Source organism: Strix uralensis, chromosome 4 (genome assembly GCF_047716275.1).
Source record: "Strix uralensis isolate ZFMK-TIS-50842 chromosome 4, bStrUra1, whole genome shotgun sequence".
Lineage (NCBI taxonomy): Eukaryota > Metazoa > Chordata > Aves > Strigiformes > Strigidae > Strix > Strix uralensis.
The window spans coordinates 108868201-108883273 of NC_133975.1; the positions used below are offsets into that span (position 1 = coordinate 108868201).

A 15073-nucleotide genomic window follows, 5' to 3' on the forward strand; every position below is an offset into this window, starting at 1 on the left:
TCTGAGAAGACCTGGGAGAGTGCAGGGCCAGAGGTGGTACAGTTTCAGATGACTACCTCATCAAATCATTACTTTGATAAACTGCAAGCTACAAAATGCTAGATTGCTACAACTATCAGCAGGGGAAGAAAGGTTCTAGAAGCCAGATTTTATTGCCAGTTGCACACTTTAAATCTGGAGTTAACTATTAAAGTAAACAAAGTAATACCTGATTTTCTTCACAGTAATTGAGACCAGGATCTAATCCCATGCCCTGAGGAGGGATTGATAGTTCTCACTGCTGTTATGTTGTCCATATAAAACAGGAAGCTTAACAATAACCTGCCTTTGCACAGACATCTAAAGGGATAAATTCTTGCTCTTGGGATGCTGATTTTGAGTCAGGAAGATGCTTCTTTGGTGGACGATTGTCACCTTGTTGAAATAGGTCTCCATTATCCTCTCTGTGCATGTATCTGAATTTGTTAGGGGATGTGAAGGACTGTGTTTTCCAGAGAAACTTCCCAGGGGGCTCCTAATACTACTTGAAACTATTATTTAGTGTTTCTGTGTGGCTATTATCCACCTCAGACACAGCTGCATTTTGATAGTGGGCAAAGTGATCAATACATACTGTATAAAATAATTATTATTTATTATTTATCAAGTGCTGTGAGTAGGCTGTCTGCTATGCAAAATGTAGAAAAAGACAAAAACCTCTGAATATATGATCAGAAGGGAAAGGAAAGGCAAATAGCTTTCCAGTCTGTCCCTAGGGCAAATGCGTTTCTAAGTGTCTGGCATTGCAGTATGAGCATCGTACACAAATCTTAGAAGATCATAGGGTCTGGAAAGGGGGCCAGATGGTTTGATTTCTCACTTTTGGCTTTGTGTGCACGACATTCTTGTCTGCTAGTCTTCTCTGAGGTGGACTTTCTGCATAATGTGTGAAAAAACTTTACATACACGTTCCCCACAGAAGGCACACTGAATTATGTTGTTTACTGTGCTAAGTGTAATAATATGATAAATAACAATATTTCAGATATGCACTCTGAATGAAATGCTGACCCCGGTGCAGTCGGTGGTGTCCGTCAGTGCCACTGTCTCTACTTTTACAAGGGAGGAAATGAGTGGGTAAAAAGTTTGAGAGATTTGTTCAAGGTAACAAGGAAACTTAGTGGCTGGTTTAAATGAAATGGGCAGTGTATAAACTGACTGGAACTACCCGGTAGGTTTGGGTCAAACTCTGAGCCAGAAGGGAAAAATCTTTGTGAACTCTAAGGGGTTTGGGGGGTTCACGGAGGTGATCGTCTGAGGAAGGCGTTACCTCCTGCTCAGGTGGCAGGTCCCTGCTGGCCGGGGTAGTGTTGGCAAACTCTAGAAGGTAAAACTAAGCTGTATCTCCCCGCTCCCCTTGCGGGGACCAGAGGGGCAAAAAGAGCCTCTGCCCGCGCCGGCCGGGTGAGGCAGCGCTGGGGGAACGGGACGCTGCCGGGGCCGGACCAGAGCAGAAGCCTCCAACCTCCTTCCCGGGAGGAGGCGGCGGCCCCGCCGCAAGCGCGGGAGAAGCCCGGCGGGGCGCTGCAGCCCGTGCCCGGGGCCGTGCCCGGGGCCGCGGCCGGGCGGACCGTGTCGGGGGGCCGGGGGCGCGGGCCCGCGGTCTCTTTAAAAGCCGGGGCCGGGCCGGGCGGGCGCGGCGGCAGGGGGCGGCGGCGGCGTGCGCGGGGCTCGGGCTGCTCCGGCACCGCGGCGCGCTCAGCCCTGCGCAGCTCCGCCCGCGGCTCGGCTCGGCTCGGCTCGGCTCGGCTCGGCGCGGCCAGCCCAGCCCTGCCTCCCCGGGACCCCCGCGAGCCTCCGCGGCTGGGGCCACGCTGGAGCCCCCTGCCCCGCAGCGGAGGCGAGCCGCGAGTTGGCGCGGCGGCCGGCGGCCGCCCGGCTGCGGAGGTGAGAGGGGGCGGCGGGCGGGGGGCGGCCCGGCCCGGCTCGGCGCGGATCGGATCGGATCGGCGGGGGCTACCCGCCCGGCGGGCGCTGGGCGCCGCCGCTCCGGAGCTCCGCGGGTGGGTTTCTCCTGACCCTCCTCACGACAACTCTTTCGGATCGTTTTCTCCCTCTCCCCGCTGCCCCGGCGGGGCTGGGCGCTGCCCGCCCGGGCGGAGTGAGCGCGCACCGACCCGCCGGGACGCTCCGGCCCCGGCTCCTTTTGCCCGACTTTTTGGGAAATCGCAGTTCCCACGGCGGGGCTTTTCAGAGCGGAAAATAGGGGGGCCTCTCGAAAAAGAAGACGACACTACGCTGAGTTACAGCAGGGAGACGCTTAGCGAGAGCCCGCTGTTTGACTAAAGCTTAAGGATTTCTTTTTAAAAAAATTATTAATGAGGAAAGAAGAGAGGCTGAAGATGAAAGTTTTTTTTCTTTAATATTTTTTCCTCTTCCAAGTCTTCGGATCTATTACACTAGCGCCTTTCCTCCCCGCCTTCCATTTGTTTGTATTAATGATTTAGTAGCCGTCTTGCCTGAAAACTTCCACCGTGAGCGACTGCTGTGGGTTTTCAGGCAGTCAGTGACCTTAAAGGTTGGTTCAATGCTTTCTTCGTGCAAGATGTATGTGAAATAACCGCTGTGTTGGTTTGTTTTTTGGTGTTTTTTTTTTTTTTCTGTAAAAAAAAAAAAATATCCACCTGCTTTATAATTTAAAAGAAAACAACATTCAGTCAGGGAGTGATGTAATTCTCCTACCTAAGGGCACTGACTCTGGTGCTTTGCAGGTGACTTGTCTTTTGCTTACTCTGTAAATTATTTTAATTGCAGTCTTTTGTAGCTAGGAAGTAACATATTTAACCAGTGCTCTTTGAGGATGCATTTTGTTAAAATTGAAATCTTTCTCTTTCAAAATTTTTTTTTTCCTGATTTCTCCCCCCCCCCCCCCCCCCAAGAAAACAATAAAAAAGATTAGGCATGAGATCAGCGGCAGAAAAACCAAAGGATCGGGGAGGCAGAACCCAGGCTAAGAACATCAAATCGTTTATAAAAAGGACACTTTCAGCCTTTCGCTTTTCCAAGCTCTCTTTCCACCTTTCCATGGTCAAACTGTTCAACGCTTCATTGCAAATAGTTTTAAGAAATTATTTCTATTTTTCTTAAATATTAATTGTTCCTCCTATATTTTTTACTGCACGCAATTGTTTCGTGATAAGCACACAGCCTTCCTAAAAAGGTGAATATTGAAATGACCGCTCACCAATACCTGCTTATTGCATATTTTGAGGGGCTATTTTTTGAGGGGGCGAACTCTTAACTAGACCAGTGAAAAGTCTGAGAGATGTTGAATAGGTGGGGGGGAAAATTGATCACAAAAGGTTTTGTTTGCTGTGATGATACAGCCAGTTATTAATTGTAACATGAACCAGAAGGGTGTTACGTCTGTCACTGGTTTAAGTTAAAATGGTCATCGGTGTTAAGTTGGGCAAGTTTAGCTAAGGGTTAGTAGTATATTGGGGGGAGGAGGTTGCAGAGATTATCGCTTTTGGTTTTGGGACTAGACGCACTTTATCAGCTGAACGAACTAGATTATTGTATAGACATAATTTTCTATTTCTCTATAGGTTTCTTTTCAGTCTTTGGCAGTTTCTTAAACGTTCGTCTCTCTGTAACAAAGTATCTGTTTTTTGGGAGTAGAGAGGTGCAGCTGGGGACATTGGAAGTTTGGGGATAATCAGAGCAACAGGACTGTGTTTATTTATTAAAAAAAAAAAAGAAAAGTTAGGAGGTGAGGATTCTCTTTCTGGAGCATTCGGGCACCTTCCAGGGGGGTATGTCTCTAGGCTTTTAATTATTTATTTCACTTTTGTCCTTTAAAAAATGAAGTGGAGCAAAACTAAAATGAAACAAAATAAAATTAGAATAAGCGTTTAAAAATAAATAAATAAAGGAAGGGAACGGCTGAAAGCCCAATACTTGATTTCATCATCCTGGTGGTGATGGCTTCTTGATAGAAGCGATATCTGCCGATATCACCCCTGTTCCATGGCTGTAGCCTGGCCTCATTTTACGCTGCATTTCTACCGAACATGTTGACGTGCTGCTGCTTATATAAGGGGAAGAACAAATTCAAGCGGATTAGTGCTTGGGATTTTGAGATAGGCTACCCAGATCGTGTTGTGGGTTTTTTTCCTTTCCTTGGGGGAGCTGATGGGGGAAGGCTGGAGAACGATGGGAGGGGGTGAAATCGGGATGTGTGGTTGGGGGAAGATGGGGGTGATGCGGGGAGCATCTTATTCGCATAATGTCTGTGCTGCGTCCCTTTTTCTTTTCTTTTTATAAAACCCATTATCTCTAAAAACACATTATTCTTCAGCCTGGTCTAAAAAAAAAAAATAGTGGGAGGGGTTATCATAGTGAGGGGGTTTGGTATGGGAGTCATTAGACCCACTGCTGCAAAACCAAGATACAGAAATCCATCTGCACCAACATTTCGGGGGGAGGGAGGGCGTAGAGAGGGGGGAAGGGATGGATTGTCTATCTTGGATTAACGAAGTGGAGCTTTGTATTCTTCGTTTTCCTCCCCATTTTCTGCCATTTCCCCCCATCCCCCCCATCCGCACACCCGCTTTCCTCCTCCCAGCCCCCACCCCCCCCGAAGGTTTCTTGTCCCTTGACGAGAAAATTCTGTGTTACATCCTGATGGCTCTGCGGCTTTTTTTTAGTGCATCACAACAGTGGCACGATGACCTTTGCTTCATGCCACACAGATTTGGTTTCCCGATAGGACTGTGACCGCAGCTTGGGCACACGTGCACACGCTCATACAACCGTAGTCATGTACCTGGGACAGGCTGTGATTTAATTCTGATTTTTGTGTGTGCGTCTTTGTGTGTGTGTGTGTGCATGCGGCTGATAAACATTGGCAGAGGGTAGGGAACGCAGTAAATGCCAAAGGCACGTCCATCCATTTCGCCAGCCCCTCTTGCCGCTCTCTTTTCCTGGACATTGTGTCACACATCATGAGATTTTGTGTCGGGGAGGGGTGTGCCCTATGTGGATGGTAGGGGCCTGGGGCTTGGAGGGAGTGTATGTGTACCGGGGAGGGAGGAATTGGGAGGGGGGACTGGACCTGACGATGCTAATAACATTATTTTGGTCAAATGAACGTCTGGTGATAATGATTCAGTGTAACCATCCGTGAAATACATGCTTGCGACACACTGGAAAAAAGGTTACTCCAGGGAGCTCTGGCAGAGCCAGGCATGCTTGGGGGAGTGAGCCGTCCCCCTCATGGGGGAAACAAAATTCATAAGCACCCCAGGTCCCCTCCCTTCCCAACGCCTCCTTGCATGTCCGAGCTGGAGGGCATTGAGATGGAGAGAGGGGGTGGGCTGCACTGGAGCCAGGACCAAACAAAGCTGCTTCGTCCTCCCATGCCATCCTCCCTTGCCCTCTTTGAGCTTATCCGTGCCGTTGATCCAGACGATACAGGAATATCGCCATTTCCATGCAGTCCCTGCCGGAGGCTGGAGGGTGGTGAATCGAGAGGGGGGAGGGAAAAGCTCCTTGTGTTTCTGTTGTGGGATGTGCAGGAGAGCCATGGCTTTTCAGGTCTGAGTAGAGCAGGGAAAAGGTGCTGGGGGGGGGGGGGGGGGGGCGGGAAGCAAAGGAAGACAAGAGTCTTTTTCTCCCTCCTTTCCTCCTTTCACCCAGCTAGAACATGGGGAAGGGCCCAGCATGCCTCAGCGGGTGGCTGCGGGTGGCTGGTGCGCAGGAGTGGGGGAGCCGAGGCAGTGAGAAGGAGGCTTTTCCTGGGTTTCAGGCAGACTAGGACCCTCTCCAAGGCTCACAGACTTGTTCAGCACCCTCCTTCTCTGGGTACGAAGGACATCCTTTCTTGATCACGGGCTGCTCGCACCCAGGTGGAGGGGAGCTGGGGGAGGAAGGTGCTCTTGCAGTTCCGCCAGCTGCTGCTTCTCATCTCCTGCGTGTAGCTGCGCCTGCTCTGAGGTCTCCATGTTTCTGGATCTTTCCACTTCATGGAGCAATAGCAAAAGCTGAATCAATAGATCTGTTTAGGGCTATTGTTTGCCTTTTGCTTCTTGCTTTTCTCTCTGACCTTGAGGTGCAATGGTAAACCATAGCCAGGAAGATGAGGCAGAGGCATGTCCAGTGCCCCACACTGTTGGTGTGGGAGATGCCCGAAGAGATACCGGTTTCCCCTGCTCCTCTTCTTTGTGCTCACCGGAGCCAATCTTGCCTCAGCTGCCCAGCTTCACCAGTAGTTACTTTTTGATCTGTCCCTGCCCTCTCCTTTACCACAGTCACTTCAGAAATGGTTGTCACGCTGAAGCTCCTGTGCTTGTAGGCCAGCCATGGCTGCTGTCAAAGATGATGCAGTGACCAGCGGAGCAACAGGCAGAGGGTGCTGCAGGGCCCATGTGCCTGCTCCCCCTGCAGACTGCCTCCCTGGTACTCTGCAGGGTGAAGGTGGGCCCTGGTTTTAATGGTTCCTCCATTTCCCCAGTGATTAAGGTACTAGTGAGTTCTTGTGGCACAGTGAGCCTCTGTTTATGAATTATTTGGTAGCAGGAATAGGAAAGGTTGGAAAAAAGCATTATTGTAGGGTAAACTTCAATGATTGCAATGTGAGTTTTGTAGCTCAGCAGTACCTGACTGTGGTGCTTTGTCCTTCCTCAAGCTTGCACAGCCAATGGAGCAAAGTGAACTTCACATAGCACTGGAACTTCCTCCTGACCCTGAATGATTTGCACCCGTGAAGTGAGAGGGGAGCTCAGTTCCTGCAGAACATTTGGAGGGTGAGAGGTGGTGCCAGGGGTAATTTGTGGTAGCAATGATGGTGGATTTTAAGACCTAAATCCCTGTGCAAAAAGGAAATAAGTATGCCTTCTCCCTTCCTTCCCTTCCTTTTCAAGCAAGTTACCAAGCCACCAGGTGTAGGCAACTCTTTTATTCTTTATATGTTAGGATTGGATTTAAGCCCTCAACCTAGAGGACTCCTTCAAATTGCACGAGATCTTCTGGCTTTTGTCTGACATATTGCTGGGAAGGGAGAATTTAGTCCCTTTCTTGTAACAGCAGTGGTATTTTGGTGGGTCTACTGAACTTCTTGCTTTTGTTTTCTGCAGCCTCCTCCAGGGCTCCTGAGTTTACCTGTCTTGCAAAGCAGAGTGTAATTTTCCCCCATGATCTGTTTTACTTTGTTCTCTCCTCAGCTCTGTGCTCTGGGCATGTGCAGGTAGATGTCTGGATACTGGCTGAGCTGTGATATGCCGTGTCAAGGATAAGGACACATAGTGATCTGGCCAAGAACAAACTGAAGGAGCCAGAAGCTTTGTGGTGACTAAAAGCCAGAATAAGAGATGGTCTCTGATGATAATTCAAGAGACATGGTGTTTAATTTAAAAACCAACGTGCATCTAACTTTATCTACCCCTGCCCCCACCAGCACAAAGAGGAGACAGGATTTATTTTGGGACTGTTGCCAATGCAGCTGGAGCCAGAAATTACCCAAATTTTGGTTAAGCTTTGGAAATTTTTATCAGCTCTCTTCTCCCCCTCATCCCCCTCTTCTAGTTAATAGCAGAGTCTGTCAATCTAACAGAGATGGCTCTTAATTCATACAGCAAGTGGTGAGGAAGATATTTTGCATTTCGGAAGCCAAGATGCTAGAGGGATTGGTAGCTTCTCAAAACCAGCATACTACATAATCCTGGGTCAGGTCATTTGCTTTTTCTTTTCTTTGGTTTCTCCTCACATGGGCGTAGGCAAAGGCAATTCATGTGTGTAAAGGACTCTAAGAATCAAAGGTGGTGTTTTGACCTCTCACCACCAATCCAAACAGCCAGACCAAGACATGTTTATAGAAAGGCAGCATGGGAGAAGTTTGTTCTGCCTTTCTCCTTGTTGTGGGCAGTGGATGGCATTTTTAGTGCTCTGCATTTGTACCTTTTTTTTTTGGCATGGGAAAACCATGACTTTGGGTTGGGCTAGCCTGAGTATTGTTTTACTGAGGTCTAGTAGGGGTGAAGTGCAGTGTCCCTGTAGCGGTGTGCTTGAGAAGTTGAGCAGTAAGACTCCTAGTGGAAATATGCCAATGGTGTTGGAAGAGCTTGCGTTCTTCCTTAAGGGAAGGTGAGGGTATGATTTCTCTTGTTGCCATTCACAGAAAAGGGCACTCTCTGAGCACTGTGGGCAGCTGTTGGGAGCTGTGCACCATGCAGCCAGCTTGGCAGAGTCCTCCGTCTGGGCTAAAGCCTGCAGCCTCTCGGGACTCTGGGCTGCTGCAGGCGTCGCTACGTAGCTTTGCAGAGGGTGGAGGAGGTTTGCCCACAGCCATCAGAAGTTCAACTCTGAAATGTGGGCCCTTGCTATAGCGTGGATTAGCCCTTCATCTGCCTTGCTTCCCCATGTCTCTTAGAGCTTTCCCCTTGTCTTTCACAGCCCTGTCCCTGAATTCTCTCCCAGGCATGCTCCCCTGCCTGTTTCTTGTCTGCTGGCAGCAGGAGTGAGCCGGGGTGTTGGGAAGGGGATGTCAGGGATGAAGGGGGGGGCTCTGTCAGCATACCTGTCATCTCTCAGCGGTGTGCTCAGCTCCTGTCCTTTCCAAATTCTTTTCCTCTGCCCTTGACGGTGAGGGACGGCTTATTTCGAACACAATCTGCTTGTGTCATTCCTGGCCCTGCCGCTTGTCATCCATCACATCACGGGAACTAATTAACACTAGTAGCTTTGGATCCTGGGAATGACAGTGCTGGGATAGTAGACTCTTTCAAAGATCCTGATGTATCTCTTCATAACTAGGGCAGCCAAGCCCAGTTGTTCATGGACCAGATCTGTTGTTTCTTGCCTGCTGCACCAACCCTGTAGTGAGGGTGCCTGTGTGTTTAGCAGGGAGGGTGCCCAAGGCCTAGACCTACCTCATAGTGCCCTTGACAGTGCTGCAGCATTTCCTGCATCCAAGCACCTCCTGGCAGCCGGATGAGAGCCAAGGAATGGGATAGAATAATAATTGATGAGGATGGGGGGAGGTAAACCTTTTGAAGCTGCCAGTAGCGTCTCCACTGCCTTTGGGTATGTATAGCTGTGTGTAGTCCCAGAATCTGTGAGTTTGACCCTGGAACATCCTCCACTCATGGCAAAGCATACCGTCCCGCTTCTGCTGCATTGCTGATCCTGTTGCTTTGTTGGTGGGAGATGTCGTCAGGGAAATTGCCGTGCTGCTCCTATGGGGATGGCAGGATTAAAGGTGAGGCATTGGTCATACTGTGAGGCTACCCAGCAAGCACTTGCTCCCTTTCTCCCTCTACTTTCTGTCTTTCTTGCTGCTGTGAACCACTTCTAAGGAGAGGAAGAATCCCATGGGGATGGAAAGCAAGAGGGTGATGTTTGCTGACAGCTGAAGGAAGATGAGGAGAGGAGGAACTCTCCAGCACGGTAACTGTCTGATGGGACTGGCTGCATCTGCAGAGCAGGGAGGTGCTGGCTTCATTTCAGTCTGCTGTTGCAACCCATTTTTTTTTCCAATAATGTGTTAATTAAACATTGATTTCAGGGGAAAAAGGAATCTGCTTGAACTGCAGAAACTAAATGGAGTGTGGAGAAACGGGATCTGATGAGGAATGTGTGGAAGGACCTTCTGTCAGCTGTCTTTGTGACCAGTCATGGAAGGAAGCAAGAAAAGGGCTGGAGAAAAACCTGTTCACATTAAGTTTAGAGTCCTTCACTTGTCTTAAGGAGGAAACTTGTTCTTTCTGTAACCACACAGTTTTCAACTGATGCATGCTAAGGAATTACCAGGTAGCCAACTGTATTTTCTTACAAAATATAAGTGACAAAATACTTGCTTTTTATTAAAAAGCAAAATGGAAGAGAGGTTTTTCAAGGCATGTTAGTGTTCAAGAGGCTTTCTATTCAGTTTGGCACTCTCCTGATTTTCTACTCTTGTATTTACTGTTGTATCTATAAATTAATTAAGCTCTGGTGCACGTTAAGTCACCAGTCATAACGGCATGCTTGCTCTTGTTACTTGTAGATATGTAGTGGCTCAACTGACCTTCGTTTACTGCACGTGGATAAGTCAGTCGCTGAACACGGGTATAAGATCGTGATGTGCGCGTTTAACATTTTCTTTTCTGGTCCTCAGAGCACTGGAAAGTGAGACAAGATTGTGATATCTCCCTCCTTTGCTTGGTTGAACTCTCTTCCGTTCATTAGACTGGAAGAGCCAGTGGGAGGCTATGCTGCCTTCCTTTTGTGCTTCCAGGTGTTAGGGACGCATAGGGAAGATAAGAGTCCTTGCTTTAGTCTGAGATCTTATCTGGAATAAACCTCTCTGCTGATGTGAGCAATATATTCTTACAGCATTATACAGTTTGATTTGAATTATTTTGACCACTATGCTTTCTGTCTTCACTAGTTCTGGGAGATAATGGAAAGGAGGGTATAACCTGTCTGACCTTTCTGAGCATTGCGTAAGTCTGAATTAAAGTGATCTCACAGGGATCTTGGTCAGTTCATGCAGTAAGCGAAATGGCAGCATCATCCTGAGAAAGAACCCATCCTGGCTGCTGAATTCCCTTCTGCACCATCTGCAATATTAGACTACAGGAGAATCTTTTGTAGCATCAGGACACATTTGAAAAGGAACAGGTTAAGCTGTGGAGCAACTATTTTCCAGGAAGATTTTTGACCCACTGATGAAACCCACAGAACCACAGAATGGTTGAGGTTGGAAGGGACCTCTGGACATCATCTCATGCAACCCCCTGCTCAAGCAGGGCCACCTAGGGAAGGTGATTGTATCCAGATGGCTTTTGAATATCTTCAAGGAGGAAGACTCCACAACTTCTATGGGCAACCTGTGCCAGGGCTCAGTCACCCTCACAATAAAAAACCGTTTCCCGATGTTCAGACAAGGACTTCCTGTGTTTCAGTTGGTGCTCATTGCCACTGGTCCTATCACTGGGCACCACTGAAAAGAGCATGGCTCTGTCACCTTTACACCCTTCCTTCAGGTATTTATATACACTGATAAGATACCCCCAGAGTCTTTTTTTCTCCAGGCTAAACAGTCCCAGCTCTCGCAGCCTTTCCTCATATGAGGGATGCTCTTAATCTTCCTCATGGACCTTTGTTGCACTCTCCCCACTATGTCCATTTCTCTCCTGTACTGGGATGCTCAGATCTGCACGCAATACTCCAGGTTTGGCCTCACCAGTGCTGAGTAGAGGGGAAGAATCCCCTTCCTCAACCTGCTGGCAACACTTCTAATGCAGCCCAGCATACCAGTAGCCTTCTTTTGTGTGAGGGCACATTGCTGGCTAATGTTCAACTTGGTGTTTGGCCTTGATTCCCAGATCCTTTTCTGCAAAGCTGCTTTTCAGCCAGGTGACCCTCAACATGTGCTGGTGCATGACCTAGGAACATCACTACAGTGGTGTGGAGTGTCAGCAGAGCAGGCAGGATGGTCCTTAAGTATTAACATAAGAAGCAGAAGTCTGGACTTCTTTCCCAGAATGTGTCAAACCAGTTTTTCATACTAGTCATCACTTTCTCCATCCACTGAAAATTCAAAATTATCATTTGTAAAGCATTATGAGTTCCTTGAAAGGAGGGCTTTGTGTATCTGAGAACAGAACGGTTCCAGTTGGAAGGGACCTACAATGATCATCTAGGCCAACTGCCTGAACACTTCAGGGATGACCAAAAGTTAAAGGATATTATTAAGGGCATTGTGCAAATGCCTCTGACAAGCATGGGGCATCGACCACCCCTCTAGGAAGCCTGTTTCAGTGTTTGGTCGCTCTCTTTGTAAAGAAGTCTTTCCTAATATCTGGTCTGAACCTTCCTGATGCATTTTTGAACCATTCCCACATGTCCTGTCACTGGATACCAGGGAGAAGAGCTCAGCACCTCCCTCTCTAGTTGCCTTTCTCAGGAAGCTGTAGAGAGCAATGAGGTCGCCTCCCACCCTCATTTTCTCCAAACTAGCCAAACCCAGAGTCCTCAGCCACTCCTTGTAAGACATGCATTCCAGCCTTTCGGCAGCTTCTTTGTCTTCTGGACACATTCAAGTACCTTAACATCCTTCTTAATATGTGGGAGAGAGAGATTCCAGTTTCTTTAATTGTTCTGTTACTATGGCCGGTTACACACTGCAATCTTTTTGTAGATGATGAGGAAAATAAATTTTAAATGACCGATTGTTTTGACTTTTTTGGGGGACAGAGATGGGGAATGCAGGAATCCTGTGATGGGACAAAGGCCAACCTTCTCAAGGGACCCTGTATGCCTAATACTGCATTGAAGTCCTGAAATCAAAATCTGTTGGCTTGTCTGTTCAGCTCATGCAGCACTTTGAAAGAGGGTATGATACAATATAATTTCAGGTATATGCATTTAAAATATCTGCTACGTATGTGGAAATCAAATGTTAAGGGCTTTATGGGAAAATACAAGGAAACACATTGATCCTGATGTAATTTCATGTAAATCAGTAATCAAATATATATTGAGGGTGTATCTAACAACAGTGGACAAAAAGACATAATTTTGTTGAGCCATGTCTTAAGGATTTAGCTCAGTATAATTAGTTTTTTCAGTGTGTCCCTTGTCTTCCTTGTTGGTTGATATGACCTAGTTAATGAGTTGCTAGTGGCTCTGTTTGGTACTAGCTTGGGTCATAGAGTGACTTGGTGTCTTGGATGTTGTAGTACTTTTTTGGCAGTGGATTGTAATTTCACTGAATAAATGTATTTTATGAGGCTGGAGTGAGCTACTGTTTATTTACTAAGACCACAGTGTATGAGGTAGAAATGCAGAGTGAAAAGGGAGTAACAAATTGATAGGCTTTTGATAAGACAGTAACTCTTCTAAGATGTTTGCCTGAACACAGCAGTTCTTCCTTCCATGCTCGCTTTGTTGCCAGTGTGTAACACAAGGCAGGAAGCTGATCTGCTTTCTTGGCACAACATAGGTCATACAGCTATTAAACTGGAAAATGGTCTGAATTTGATAAGAAGAAATTTATTAAAGACAAATGAAAAGTAGTGCAATTGGGAAGGTGAAATCAGATGCCTACACGTAAAATGGGGGATAACAAGCCAGGCAACAGAACTGCAGAAAAGGATCTGGGAGGCACTACAGTGAGTCAGAGACAGAATGTGAGTCAACAGTGTGGTGACATTGCAAAAAAGCAAATCTCATTTTAGGGTATATTTAACAGGAATGTCACGTGTAGCATACAGGCAGTAGTTTTTCTACTCTAGCAGCCGCTGCTGAAGCCAAAGCAGAGCACTGTGTCCAGTGTGAGCAGCAAAACCAGAAATGGTGGAAAGAGATGAGGAAAGGGCAGCCAGAGTGGCAAGTGCCACCTGCGAGAGGCTCCAAGAACCAGGTTGGTTTAGTCTAGAGATAAGATGGATGAGGAACATGAGAAGTCTTCCAATATTTAAAAGCTTGTTTTAAGACAATGATTAATTGTTCTCTGTGTTCACTGGGGATAGGACAAGAAATAATCAGCTTAATTTGTAACAAGGAAGATGTGAAGATAGGTGCTAGGAAAAGCTTTATGAGTATTTGGATAGTTAAGCATGAAAACAGCTTCCTATGAGAGGTTGGAGTGCCCTCATCACAGGAAGTTTTAAGAACACATGAGACAGACACACCTAATTTTATCTGTGTGGGTTTATTATAGTTTTGACTGGTTCGGAAGGGGAATGGGCTGCCTGAACTCCTGAGGTCCCCACAGCTCTCGCGCTCCCTGAAAGGCAGGCTTCTTCCCTCACTGGTGGTTGTGGTGGGAGTGTGGGGAGGCAGGGCCAGGGTAAAACACTCCCTCTGCAAATGCTTCTGCAGCACCTTCCATGCCCTTGGCATGATCCAGTTTTACAGTACATGTTCCAGAAAGGCCCGAGGGATATTGTGTGTTCGGCAGTGTCACATTAGCATCCAGCACTATAAGCCTTTCTATTTCTGCAGATAACAAACAAGCAGAGGGCTGGCCCAGCTTTCTGCATCCTCAGAACTAGGAAATGGAAGTTATTCAAGATTCTTATCCTGTTTACTGGTTAATTTACACGGGGAAGATTTGGAGAAATGATTTGGAGACGGAAAAGAAGACTTGCACTTCACCTTTCACCTGTTAAAAACCACTGCAGGTTTGTATGGTGTGTCACAGTTACTACAAGATGATTTTTCTGTGCTCTTCTATCAAATGTAGCAGACAAGGGCAAAGGATTTTCCTCTCTGCAGCATCTTTTCTTCCAGTTGCCTACCGAAGAGTAGTGTGGATTAGGCATTGCAAGGAGGTGTGTTAGCACCCAGTGGATTTGAGTGAAGGAGCCTGCTGATTCAGCAAAGACATACACTTCAGTGCTTGTGAAAGGGGCTCATGGCACTTCCAGAGAAGAGGATATTACTCGGGGAATGGTGCTGCTCTTCCTTTAGGGTTCAGCAAAATCTTTCAGTTGCTACTAGAAGGTAATCCAAGACTTGCTATGTGGTGTGTTGCTCCTATATTTTCCTGAATCTTAGATTTACATGGACTGCCTGTCTGGAGCCAGTGGATTCTAGGAGTGAATTTCTGAGCATCTCCAGTACAGAGAGTCAGTTCCCCTAACAAACCTTCTCAAGGAAGGAAGTTTCTTCCTTTTGGTTTAACAGAACACTCAGGAATATATGTTTGTTGAACTTGGACAGTGTTGGGCTCGGACACTATGTGTGTGAGGAGTTTATAATATAACCATTTTCCACGTTCTTACATAAACTTGTAACTGCAGGCTCTTGCCATTCTTCAGAGTGAGTGGAGGATGACGATATTATCCTCTACTTCTTGGCACTAGAAGTGAGTCAGGGTTGACACACAAAAGTAGGAGGCAACAGTTTGTGTGTAGGAAGCTTGTTCTGTCCAAGGAAAATCTAAGGGTTATATGCAGGGTGTTAGTCCTGCTGCATTGCAAGTCTGGTATATTCTTCTGAAGCTGAGTTCACACACAATCACCATTTGGAGCATATGGAGTGCTCAGCTGATTCAGGCCTCAAGGGATGATTGGTGAAATGGTCGAAGGTAGGTTGGGATGTAATT

General features: G+C 47.2%; 1 protein-coding gene across 1 annotated transcript in view; it reads left to right on the forward strand.

Annotated features, from left to right (window-relative positions):
- Positions 1 to 1760: 1760 nt before the first annotated feature.
- Positions 1761 to 15073, forward strand: part of NRXN3 (neurexin 3) — a 1036119-nt gene continuing 1022806 nt past the window's right edge. The window contains exon 1 of the mRNA XM_074868521.1: positions 1761 to 1926. The gene's annotated coding sequence lies outside the window, so the exon portion shown is untranslated. The remainder of the gene's footprint in view (positions 1927 to 15073) is intronic.